At 40.3% G+C, this 12665-nt stretch overlaps 1 protein-coding gene across 6 annotated transcripts in view; it reads right to left on the reverse strand.

Annotated features, from left to right (window-relative positions):
* YWHAE (tyrosine 3-monooxygenase/tryptophan 5-monooxygenase activation protein epsilon) overlaps window positions 1–12665 on the reverse strand; it is a 57495-nt gene that overhangs the window by 17233 nt on the left and 27597 nt on the right. The window lies entirely within an intron of this gene.

Here is a 12665-nt window from a genome sequence, read left to right on the forward strand (position 1 = left end):
AAATAGCTAAGGTGAAAACAATCCCAAAAGTCCGTGTATACAGTGGAATACTATTCAAGAACAAAAAATAAACCATGGGTACAAGTAACAACATGGATGAGTTACGAAATCATGCTAATTGAAAAAAGCCAGACCAGAAAAGGCTGTATAATTCACTTTAAGTTATATAAAATGCAAAATTAGGAGTGCAGGGGGCGGGGGGGGGGGGTGGCCTCAGTGGTTGAGTGCCTTGCCTTTGGCTCAGGTTGTGATCCTGGGGTCCTGGGATCAAGTACTGCATCAGGCTCCCCCCACAGTAAGCCTGCTTCTCCCTCTGCCTATGTCTCTGCCTCTCTATGGCTCTCATGGATAAATAAAATAACTTTTTAAGAATGCAAAATTATGAAGACAGCAAGTAAGTGGGATGGGGGTGAAACGAGGGAGGCTTGTGTGCAAAGGAAATCTGGAGTAAAAAGAATGCTCTGCTGTGGTGGTTATACATCTGAATAGATTTATCAAACACTGAACTGTATGGCTTAATACTTGAATAACACAGGAGAAAAAAAAAAAAAAACAACACAGGAGAGCAGACCCACCAGGCAGTCACAGTCTGAAATCCAAGTATACCTAATGACTCCCCAAAAACTTTACTGATAATCTGTTGACCAGAAGCCTTGCTGATAATCAGCACATATTTGTGCATGTTATATGTATTATATACTGTATTCTACAATAAAGTAAGCTAGAGAAAAGAAAATGCTATAAAGAAAATCAAGAGAAAAAGCATTCACAGTACTATACTGGATTTACGGGGGGGAAGGGGACACACACACATATAAGTGTACATGTAAGTGTACACCCACACAGTTCAAACCTATGTGTTCAAGAGTCAACTGTACATGGAAAGAAGATCTATTTTATTGCATACAAATACTTTAATAAGATGTATTTTTAAATGTAATTCTGAAACATTAAAGAATGATTAGGAAGTACAGTAACAAGACCATTAATTCATTTGTGGAAGCCTGAAAGCATCCCCCCACCCCTTTAAACTAGTCATGAAAAAAAAAGCTAAATTCAGAGGCAGCAGAGTCAGAGGGTAAATTCAAGATCACTTCCATACTAAGTTTATTTTCAAAAACTAACAAATTGGGACGCCTGGGTGGCTAGGCGGGTGAGCATCTGCCTTTGGCTCGGGTAGTGATCCCAGGGTCCTGGGACTGAGTCCCACATCAGGCTCCCTGCAGGGAGCCTGCTTCTCCCTCTACCTGTGTCTCTGCCTCTGTGTGTCTCTCATGAATAAGTAAATAAAATCTCTTTTAAAAAAGAATATTTTTTTAAAAACTAACAAATTAAAATGCCCCAGAAGAGAACCAGTAATTAGCTTTTCTAAATTGACCCCAACAAAGCAATTTAAAAAATAACTTCGCTACACCAAAAAAGACTATGAATTATCTTAAACTGTAGGACTTTGGAACATTATATAGGGAAAAACTATACACAAATACCTATACCACCAAAAATTTAACAATTATATATGTCTCTGGGTACTATTTCAGATAATTTACATTTCCTTTTCTATGCTCTACAATTTTTCAGCATCTTAATAAAGGTCTTATTTATTTACACATGCACGCACAACTAAGCACAAGCAAGGGAAGCAGCAGGCAGAGGGAGAGGGAGAAGCAGGCTCAATCCCAGGATCCTGGGATCATGACCTGAGCCAAAGGCAGACTCTTAACCGACTTGAGCCACTCAGACATCCCAAAATTTTTTTCCCAACATTTCAACAATTTTTTACAATAATAAAGGGGGGAAATTAAAGCACTCAATGAGGGGCACCTGGGTGGCTCAGTGAGTTAATCATCTGCCTTCAGCTCAGGTCATGATCCCAGGGTTCTGGGATCAGGCCCCATGCTGCAACCTCCTCAGCGGGAAGTCAGCCTCTCCCTCTTCATCTGACTCTCCCTGTTCATACTCTCTCTCACTTGCTCTAATAAAATAAAAATTTAAATAAATACAGCACTCGATGATATCCTATCCCAAATGCAATTAAATATATCCTTCTCTTCATTTAGAAGGCCAAAAACAAGGCAAAAAAGACTATATAGTACAACTACAGAAGCAGTTATCTAGTTTTCCTAACTAACAGCTTTATCTATTTCATTTTATTGATTTTATTAATTTACATATACAATTCACCCACTTAAAATGTAAAATTTAGGGGTGCCTAGGTGGCTCACTTAACACTCAGTTAAGTGTCTGCCTTCGGCTCAGGTCATGATCCCAGCGTCCTGGAATCAAAAGTCCCATACTGGGTTCCCTGCTCCAAGGTGAACCTGCTTCTCTGTCTCTCATGAATAAACAAACTTAAAAATATTTTTAAAAATAAAAAAAACAGGGATCCCTGGGTGGCGCAGCGGTTTGGCGCCTGCCTTTGGCCCAGGGCGCGATCCTGGAGACCCGGGATCGAATCCCACATCGGGCCCCCTGTGCATGGAGCCTGCTTCTCCCTCTGCCTATGTCTCTGCCTCTATTTCTCTCTCTATGACTATCATAAATAAATAAAAATTTAAAAAATAAAAAATAAAAAAAATAAAAATAAAAATAAACAAGATGTACAATTTAGTGGTTCTTAGTATATTCACAAAGTTGTACAACTATGACCACAGCCAATTTTAGAATATATTCATCACGTGAAAAAGAAACACTCCATACCCATTAGTAGTCACACTCTCCACTCAATTCCAACTCCCTCAAAGCTAGGTAACCACTTACCTTCATCCCTATGGATTTACCACTCTAAACATTCCATATAAATGGAAGCATACACAGGCATACTTTGTTTTATTATGCTTTTGTTTTTTTACAAAGCGAAGGTTTGTGGCCACCCTGTATGGGGCAAATCTACCAGGTTCTTCTTTCCAACAGCATTTGTTCATTTCATGTTTCTGTGTTCACATTTCAATTCTTGCAATATTTTGCAATTTTTCATTATTATATTTGTTATGGTGATCTGTGATCTTTGATGGTACTATTGTAATTGTTTTGGGGCACCACAAACCACACCCATATAAGATCATAAACTTAATAAATGTTGTATTCTGTTCCACCAACCTGCCTGCCATTCAGTGCGATGTCATGTCTTCCCACTCTTCACTGTCTCTCCCTCTCTCTTAGGACTACCTATCCTCTGAGACACAATACTGAAATTAGGCCAATTAAGAACCCTACAATGGCCTCTAAATCAAGTGAAAGGAAAAGTCAGTATCTCTCACTATAAATCAAAAGCTACCAATGATTAAGCTTAGTTAAGGCATATTGAAAGCTCAGGCCAAAAGCTAGGCCTCTTAAACCAAGCAATTTGCAAATTGTGAGTGCAAAGTAAAAATTCTTGAAGGAAATACAAAGTGCTATACCAGTTAACACAAGAATGAATAGAGGCAAAAAAACACCCCTATCACTGATAAAGAAAACATTTTAGTGGTCTAGATAGACGATTACCCTATCCACAACATCCCCTTAAGCCAAAACCTCCTACTCCACAGCAAGGCCCTATCTTCCATTTTATGAAGGCTGACACAGGTGAGGAAGCTGCAGAAGAAAAGTTGCAGGACAGCAGGGGTAGGTTCATGAGGTTTAGGGGAGGTGAAGCAGGAAGCATGGACATAGAAGCTACAGCAAGTTATCCAGATCTCACCATCATCATTAAAGGTGGTAACACTAAACAGATTTTTCAGTGTAGACGGAACAACCTTATATTGGAAGACAATACCATCTAAGACTTTCACAGCCAAAGAGAAGCCAATACCAGGCTTCAAAATTTCAAAGGAAAGGCTGACTCTCTTTTAGGTAGGGGCTAATGCAGCTGGTGATTTTAAGTTGAATGCTCACTGACCTTCCTGAAAATCCTAGGCCTTTAAGAATTATGCTAAATCGGGATCCCTGGGTGGTGCAGCAGTTTGGTGCCTGCCTTTGGCCCAGGGCGCGATCCTGGAGACCCGGGATCGGGCTCCAGGTGCATGGAGCCTGCTTCTCCCTCTGCCTGTGTCTCTGCCTCTCTCTCTCTGTGCGTGACTATAATTAAAAAAAACAAAAACAAAAAAACAAAAAAAAAAACACTGAGGGGAGGAGTTCAATAGAGATCACCATTAACAGGAGTTTTGGAAGAGGTTGATTCCAACTTTCATGGATGACTTTGTGTGGGGTTCATGACTTCAGTGGAAGTTAACTGCTGATGTGGTAGAAACAGAAAAAAATAACTAGAATTAGAAGTGGACCTAACCTGGGGTACCTGGCTGGCTCAGACAGTATAGGATGTGGCTCTTTATCTTGTGGTCATGGGCTCAAGACCAATGTGGGGTATAGAAATTACATAAATAAACTTAAAAAAAAAAAAGTGGACCTAATCAAAACCAAAATGAGATGTATCACCTGTCAGAATGGCTAGTATCAAAAAGAAATAACAAGTGTTGGTGAGCATGTGGAGAGAAAGGAACCCTAATGCATTTTTGGTGGAAAGGTAACTGATATAGGATAGGCACTGTGGAAAACAGAATGGAGATTCCTCAAAAAATTAAAAACAGTAATACCATATATTCTAGTAATTCCACTATGATTTACTCAAAGAAAATGAAAAGATATATATGCACCCTGTTTATTGCTGTGTTACTTACAACAGCCAAGATATAGAAGCAACTTAAGTGTCCACTGACAGATAAAGATGTAAGCAATCACACACACACACATATATATATATCCTTATAATGGAGTATTACTCAGCCATTAAAAAAGAATGAGATCTTGTCATTTCAACACAAATGGACATAGAGGGTATTGTGCTAAGTATGAAATAAGAGAAAGACAAATACCATATGGTTTCACCTATATAAAAAATCTAAAGAACAAAATAAATTAACAAACAAAAAAGCAGAAAACAGACCCTAAATACAGAAAACAAACTGGTGGTTGCCAGAGCAAAGAAAGTAGAGGCATATGCAAAATGGTGAAGGGGGAGTGGGAAGTACGGGTTTCCAGTATGGAATGACCAAATCACAGGGATGAAGGGTACAGCATAGGGAATATAGTCAGTGGGGTGTAACAGTGTTGTAAGGTGACAGATGGCAGCTACACCTGTGGTGAGCATAGAATAGAGTTGTTGAATCACTACACTGTAAACCTGAAACTAATGTTAACATTGTGTGTAAACTGTACATCAACTTAAAAAAACAACAAAATAAAGTTGGTCTAAAGGCTGACTCAATTGCTTCGATTTCATGATAAAACTAACAAGTTGGGTTGCTTCTTATGAATGGAAAAAAGAAAACAGTTTCTTGAGGTGGAATTTACTCCTGGTTAAGACTGCTGAAATAACATCAAAGCATTTAGAACAGTACTTAGATTTAGTTGATAAAGCAGTGGCAGGGTTTAAGAAGCCTGACTCAATTTTGAAGGAAATTCTACCATCCAGGGTGCACCTGGGTGGCTAGGTTGGTTAAATGTCTGCCTTTGGCTCAGGTTGTGATCTCAAGGTCCTGGGATTAAGCCCCACATAGGGCTCCCTGCTCAGAGGGGAATTTATTTCTCCCCTCTGCGTGCTCACACTCTCTCTTAAAAAAATAAAAAAATAGGGATCCCTGGGTGGCTCAGCGGTTTAGCGCCTGCCTTTGGCCCAGGGCCGACCCTGGAGTCCCGGGATCGAGTCCCGCGTCGGGCTCCTGGCATTGAGCCTGCTTCTCCCTCTGCCTGTGTCTCTGCCTCCCTCTCTCTCTCTCTCTCTAGATCTATCATAAATAAAAATAAATCTTTAAAAAAATAAATAAAATTTAAAAAAAAGAAAAAATTCTACCATATGTAAAATACTTTATAAAACAGCATCCTACAGAGAAATTGCTCCAAAGAAGTTAATCGATGCAGAAAAACTTCATTGTTGCCACAGCTGCCCCTTATCTTCAGTAACCACCACCAGTCAGCATCCATCAACATTAGAGGCAAGACTTTCCACCAGCAAAAAGATGACTCACTGAAAACTCATATATGGTTAGCACTTTTTAGCAATAAAGTATTTTTAACTAAGGTATGTAATTTTTCTTAGACATAAAGCTATTGTATACTTAATAGACTACAGTACAGGGGCGCCTGAGTGGCTCAGTTAAGCATCTGCCATCCACCCGGGTCATGATCCCAAGATTGTGGGATCAAGCCCAGAACCTGGCTCCCTGCTTGGTGGGGAGCCTGCTTCTCCCTCTCCCTCTTCTACTCCCCCTGCCTGTGCTCAATCTAATCTCTCTGTCAAATAAATAAAATCTTGGGCAGCCCAGGTGGCTCAGCGATTTAGCGCCACCTTCAGCCCAGAGCCTGATCCTGGAGGTCCAGGATCGAGTCCTGCATTGGGCTCCCTGCGTGGGGCCTGCTTCTCCCTCTACCTATGTCTCTGATGAATAAATAAATAAAATCTAAATAAATAAATAAATAAATAAATAAATAAATAAATAAATAAATAAAATCTTAAAAGAAAAAACAGACTATAGTATATTGTAAACATAACTTTTACAGGCAATGACAAACCAAAAATATCCGTGTGACTCGCTTATTGCAATGTTCATTTTATTGCAGTAGTCCAGAACCAAACCCTCAATATCTCCAAGTATGCCTGTAATACACTGTCTTTTGTAACTGACTTCTTTCACTTAGCACATCTCTAGGTTCACCCAGAGTGCAGCACCTAACAATATAATATGGATACACCACATTTATATATTTATAGTTAATGGATATTTGAGTTGAATTTTCACTTTTGGGCTATTATGAATAACGCTATGAACATAGTTTATTCAAGTATGCTTTCAGGTCTCTTTTGTATATAGCCAAGAATGGAACTGCAGAGTCATTATAGTAACTTTTTGAAGAAAGAACTGCCAAACTTTTTCACGTGGCACGCACTATTTTTACATTCCTACCAGCAATATAGGAAGATTCTAATTTCTCCATCCTCTAACATTTGTTAGTTTCCTTAAAACAAAAAAATCACCTTAGTGCATGACTTTGATTTCTTTGACGGCTAACGATGCTGAGCAGTTTTTCAAGTACTTACTGGCCATTTGTGTATGTTCTTTGGAAAATATTCAAATGCTCTGTCAACATTTTTTTTTTTTAATTTGAGAAAGAATAGAGGTGTGTACATGAAAGCAGGGGAGGGGCAGAGGGAGAGACTCTCAAGCAGACTCCACATGAATGCAGGACAATCCCATGACCCTGAGATCATGACCTGAGTTGAATCAAGAGTCTGATGCTGGGATCACTGGGTGGCTCAGCGGTTTGGTGCCTGCCTTGGGCCCAAGGGCGTGATCCTGGAGTCCCGGGATCGAGTCCCGCATCGAGCTCCCTGCATGGAGCCTGCTTCTCCCTCTGCCTGTGTCTCTGCCTCTCTGTCTCTCATGAATAAATAAATAAAATCTTTAAAAAAAAAAAAAAAGAGTCTGATGCTTAACCAACTAAGCCATCTAGGTACTCCAGGAGTTACTTATGCTATTTGGTTTTAAAACTCTAAATACTCTTCTCAGCCCCTCATCTTCAGGAATTTCTCCATTCCTGAAGGTAGATTAAGGGAGAGTAGTAGCATGAATCAGAAAAGAAAAACACTTCCTACTACCCCTAGTTCTGTATCAATGCTTTGTACAAATTTGCACAAATTATGACTACCATGAGGACCATGGTGTCACCCTCACCCTTTTAACACCAGCAAAAGAAACATGATCCTAACTATAACATACCCCAAACCTTGATGTGAAAGCTCTGATTTTACCCAAAACTGGCCACAACCTCAAAACCACCATCAGCAGAGGATTAACAGAATTATACTCATTTAAAATTCTCAACATAGGGGATCCCTGGGTGGCGCAGCGGTTTGGCGCCTGCCTTTGGCCCAGGGCGCGATCCTGGAGACCCGGGATCGAATCCCACATCGGGCTCCCGGTGCATGGAGCCTGCTTCTCCCTCTGCCTGTGTCTCTGCCTCTCTCTCTCTCACTGTGTGCCTAGCATAAATAAATAAAAAAAAAATTTAAAAAAAAATAAAAATAAAAAAAAAAAATAAAAATAAAATTCTCAACATACTAGTATTTCATAAAATCATCTTTGCAACAACTATTTTCATCAGTGTGATCCGAGTATTTCTGAAACGGAGGATGGCTGTCAAATCTGTTTGCAGCAGGTATGATCATAACTTATGAACTAGAGAATGGAAGAGTCAATGACTACATGTGGATGTGTAGGCAGTTTGGTACATAAAATCTAGGCAGTAAAATTTTAGAGACTTCCAGTAAAGTTTAAAGACAATGGGTAGCTGACCGAAAATCACATTACAGAAACTGAAATTTCTAATATTCACAACTGAAAAGGCATCGTAAACACACTAATGATAAGTCTGTTTGGTTCCAGGTAATTTCCCTTCACTGTGTAATAGCCTACTTAGACATCTATTACATTAAACCAGCTTGACTCTATTCATTACTGGACTATCCTGCCAGAAAGAGAGTCCCATTATTTTTCACCCTGACCTTAATTTAGCTTTGGTTCTTAGTTTTGCTCTTTGAAGTATTCATTCAATAAACTCATTCACAAATAAAACACATCATGCCAGGCACTGTTGCAAATGCTTTGTATGTATTAATGCATTTAATTTCCTCAATAAACCTTTGAAGTAGGTAGCAGTAGTATCCTCGTTTTATGAGGAAATTGAAGAATATGGATGTTAAACTTGCTCAAAATCACAAATTCAGCGGATTACAATACAAACCCAGGCAATCTGACTCCAGAGCTGTACTGTGATCTAATCCCATTACCCCAAATTTGAATATTTACTTGACCTCATCTGAATGGGGATCCATTCTTTTTTTTTCCCCCCTTTAAAAGTGTAACTGACAGGACCCTTTGCTTGTTTTTAAAGATGTATTTAGGGGATCCCTGGGTGGCGCAGCGGTTTGGCGCCTGCCTTTGGCCCAGGGCGCGATCCTAGAGACCCGGGATCAAATCCCACATCAGGCTCCTGGTGCATGGAGCCTGCTTCTCCCTCTGCCTATGTCTCTGCCTCTCTCTCTCTCTGTGACTATCATAAATAAATAAATAAAAATTAAAAAATTTAAAAAAAAAGATGTATTTATTTATTTTTAGGGGGAAGGCGAGTGCAAGCAAGAGGGGAAAGAGCAGAGGGAAAGAATCTCAAGCAGACTCTCCACTGAGTGTGGTTTCTGCTATAGGGCTCCATCTCAGGACTCTGAGATCATCATCACCTGACTAAAACCAAGAGTCAGATGCTCAACCAACTGAGCCAACTACCCCAGGTGCCCCAGGATCCTCTCTTTTCTAAGAACAGATGCAATAAATGCTTGCAATGACAAGAGACACAAGCTTAATACATTAAAATGTGTATTCCGGTTCAAAGCACATTTTTCCACCAAGTTAACCCTCCAGGAAAATTATCTACAAAAAGCTTAATGCCAATACTTAGCAGATACTCCCATGCCACTAGTATTTCTACATCAACATTCCAGTAAACATGATTCTCCCAAGACTGTCCTTGACACCTGGAAAAGCAAGTCTCTGCTGAGATTCAATAGCCTTATGATCTTGTAAAGTACCAATCTATAAGAGGGTGTGTTTCTACCTATTAGACTGACAAGCTACCACAAAGCCTGATTCTATAGTTCCTAATGAGATCCAGGATCAGGATAGAAGCAAACTGTTCAGAATCAGTCATGGGAAAACAAGCAGGCACTGTACTGGCTGCCAGAACTAATGTACCTTGTACTTTAGAAGCATATAGGGTCATAACCCATAATTACTCCCAACATAGGAAAAATGTTTGCCGGCTGTTAGAAAACATAATCCTGACTTATTAAAGACCAAAAAAAAAAAAAAAACAAAAAACAAAAAACCTTGAGGTTGAATAACTTGCCTCAAGTCACATACCTAGTAAGTGATAAAACCAGAATTCAAACCGAATCTAACTTAAGTCCCTGAACTCTTAACCACCACCTTCAACTAAATTTCCAAGTAAAGTGCTCATAGGAACAAGAAATCCTTAAATCCAAACACAAATAATCACCCCAAGAGTAGAAAAGGGCCAGAGCATCAGACACTGCCTTAAAAAGCTTCTGTCAAGGGGCAGCCTGGGTGGCTCGGCGGTTTAGCGCCACCTTGAGCCCAGGGTCTGATCCTGGAGACCTGATTCAAGTTCCTCCATGTCAGGCTTCCTGCATGGAGCCTGCTTCTCCCTCTGCCTGTGTCTCTGCCTCTCTCTCTCTTTCTCTCTCTCTCTCTCTCTCTGTCTCACGAATAAATTAAAAAAAAAAAAAAAAGGTCCTGTCAAAATTCTAGAGAGAACTTTGATTTGCTTTATGTAGAGGTCAATCAGTTGGCCAATGACCCTTCCTCTGCCTGGGAAACTATTCAACCCTCTGAATCAAACTAAAACATCTTTTCTGTAAAGCCTTCCTGTGCTTTCCAATTTGTGTTCACATTTGTTTTTCTCTCCAACAAACATTACCTTCCTTAAAAAAAGAATTACTTTCCTAAAAAGGCATGAACTGTGTCTTCATGTTTATTCCCCAAAGAGCACAATATCTAATGCCACATTATCTAATACACAAACATTTGATGAAAAAATAAAGATGCCAAATTACATTAAATAAAAAGACTGATACAGGGGCACCTGGGTGGCTCAGTCAGTTAAGCTTCTGCTTTCAGCTCAGGTCATGAGCCCAAGGTCCTGGGATCAAATACTGCAGGTGGCTCCCTGCTCAGGGAGAATTCTGCTTCTCCCCCTCCCTCTGCCCCTTCCTGTCTCATGTGCATGCTAATAAACAGAATCTTATAAAAAAGGAAAAAAGGACATATATTCTGGTGGGTCAAAGGTAAATGAAATCTTTAAAGCTTCCCTCTAGGTAGGACCAGGGATTCTGAATCCTTTCTCAGCATTTTCAATAGACCTTTTCTCCTGCACCCAGTATTATTTAGTAGAAAACTTATATTTGTCCCCTAAAGAGTCCTCTGAGCTGTCCATAAACTTGAGCTACTCGTGTGCAATTATGTGTATGGGAATGGAATAGTGTTCGTGATTTGTATCTACATCATCATATGGATGTATATTCATTAATAAAGTCATTAATTAAAAAAAAAAAGAGTCCCCTGAGGGACACTTGGGTGGCTCAGCGGTTGAGGGTGTCTGCCTTTGGCTCAGGGCATGATCCTGGGATCAAGTCACACATCAGGCTCCCTGCATGAAGCCTGCTTCTCCCTCTTCCTCTTTCTGTGCCTCTCATGAATAAATAAAATCTTAAAAAAAAAAAAAAAAAGGAAATTCTGCAATATGCTACAACACGGATGAATTTTAAAATGGTTTTTTAAACGGTTCAGATGGGGGCACCTGGGTGGCTCAGTTGGTTGATCATCAGACTGATTTTGGCTCAGACGGCCATTGCAGCCCTGGGATCAAGCTCCACATTGGTTCTGTGCTTGGCATGGAATGTGTTTGGGATTCTCTCTCCCTCTCCAACTGCCCCTCCCCCAACACATGTGTGCTTGCTCTCTAATAAAGAAATAAAATCTCAGGGTGCCTTGGTTTCTCAGTCAGTTAAGCCAACTGACTCCTGGTTTTAGCTCAGGTAGAATCTCATGGCCCTGGATAATAGAGCCCAGAATCAGGCTACATTTGGCTGGGAGTCTGCCTGGGATTCTCTCTCCCCCTCTGGCCCTCCCTCTTCCTCATTCCCTCTCTAAAATAAGTAAATCTTTGAAATAAATAAAATCTTAAAAAAGGTTTAAGACAATAAATTTTGTTGTGTATTTTAACACAGAGAAAATAAACTAAGATGAAGTAAGTAGCTATGTCCCAAACTCTAGGACCCTTCTCTCTCTCTTTTTTTTTTTTTAAAGATTTTATCTATTTATTCATGAAAGACACACCCATACACACAGAGGCAGAGACACAGGCAGAGGGAGAAGCAGGCTCCACACAAGGAACCCAATCCCAGGTCTCCAGGATCACACCTTAGGCTGCAGGCGGCGCCAAACCGCTGTGCCACTGGGGCTGCCCACTAGGACCCTTTCTCAATAAAAAGTAACTTGGATGACAGACATGATGATATTGACAGTGGAATATTCAGCTGACTCAAGACTGTTGAAAGGAATTCCTGCAAAGACTGGCTTGCATGGGGAACCCTGGGTGGCGCAGCAGTTTAGCGCCTGCCTTTGGCCCAGGACACAATCCTGGAGACCCGGGATCGAATCCCACGTCGGGCTACCGGTGCATGGAGCCTGCTTCTCCCTCTGCCTATGTCTCTGCCTCTCTCTCTCTCTGTGTGACTATAATAAATAAATAAAATTAAAAAAAAAAAAAAAAAAGACTGGCTTGCATGAAGGCAAGTTTCCCAAATCACCATGTCAAATGGAAAGAATGCAAAGCTATCTTAGTGTTGATGCAGAAACATCATGGGGGAGGGGGGGGGCGGGGAGCAAGGTACCTCTGTAAATTATAAAACTCTCTAAATTTCACCTTGGTGTAATTATAAAAATCATCTGAGTAAAAAATCTCTATAGACTAATTATTACTTCTCAGGCCTGGTTGTTTGAACCTGTTACTCTGGGATCTACCAGAATGTATCTTATATGCATGTATCAACAAACAAG

This window comes from Canis lupus, chromosome 9 (genome assembly GCF_003254725.2).
Source record: "Canis lupus dingo isolate Sandy chromosome 9, ASM325472v2, whole genome shotgun sequence".
NCBI lineage: Eukaryota > Metazoa > Chordata > Mammalia > Carnivora > Canidae > Canis > Canis lupus.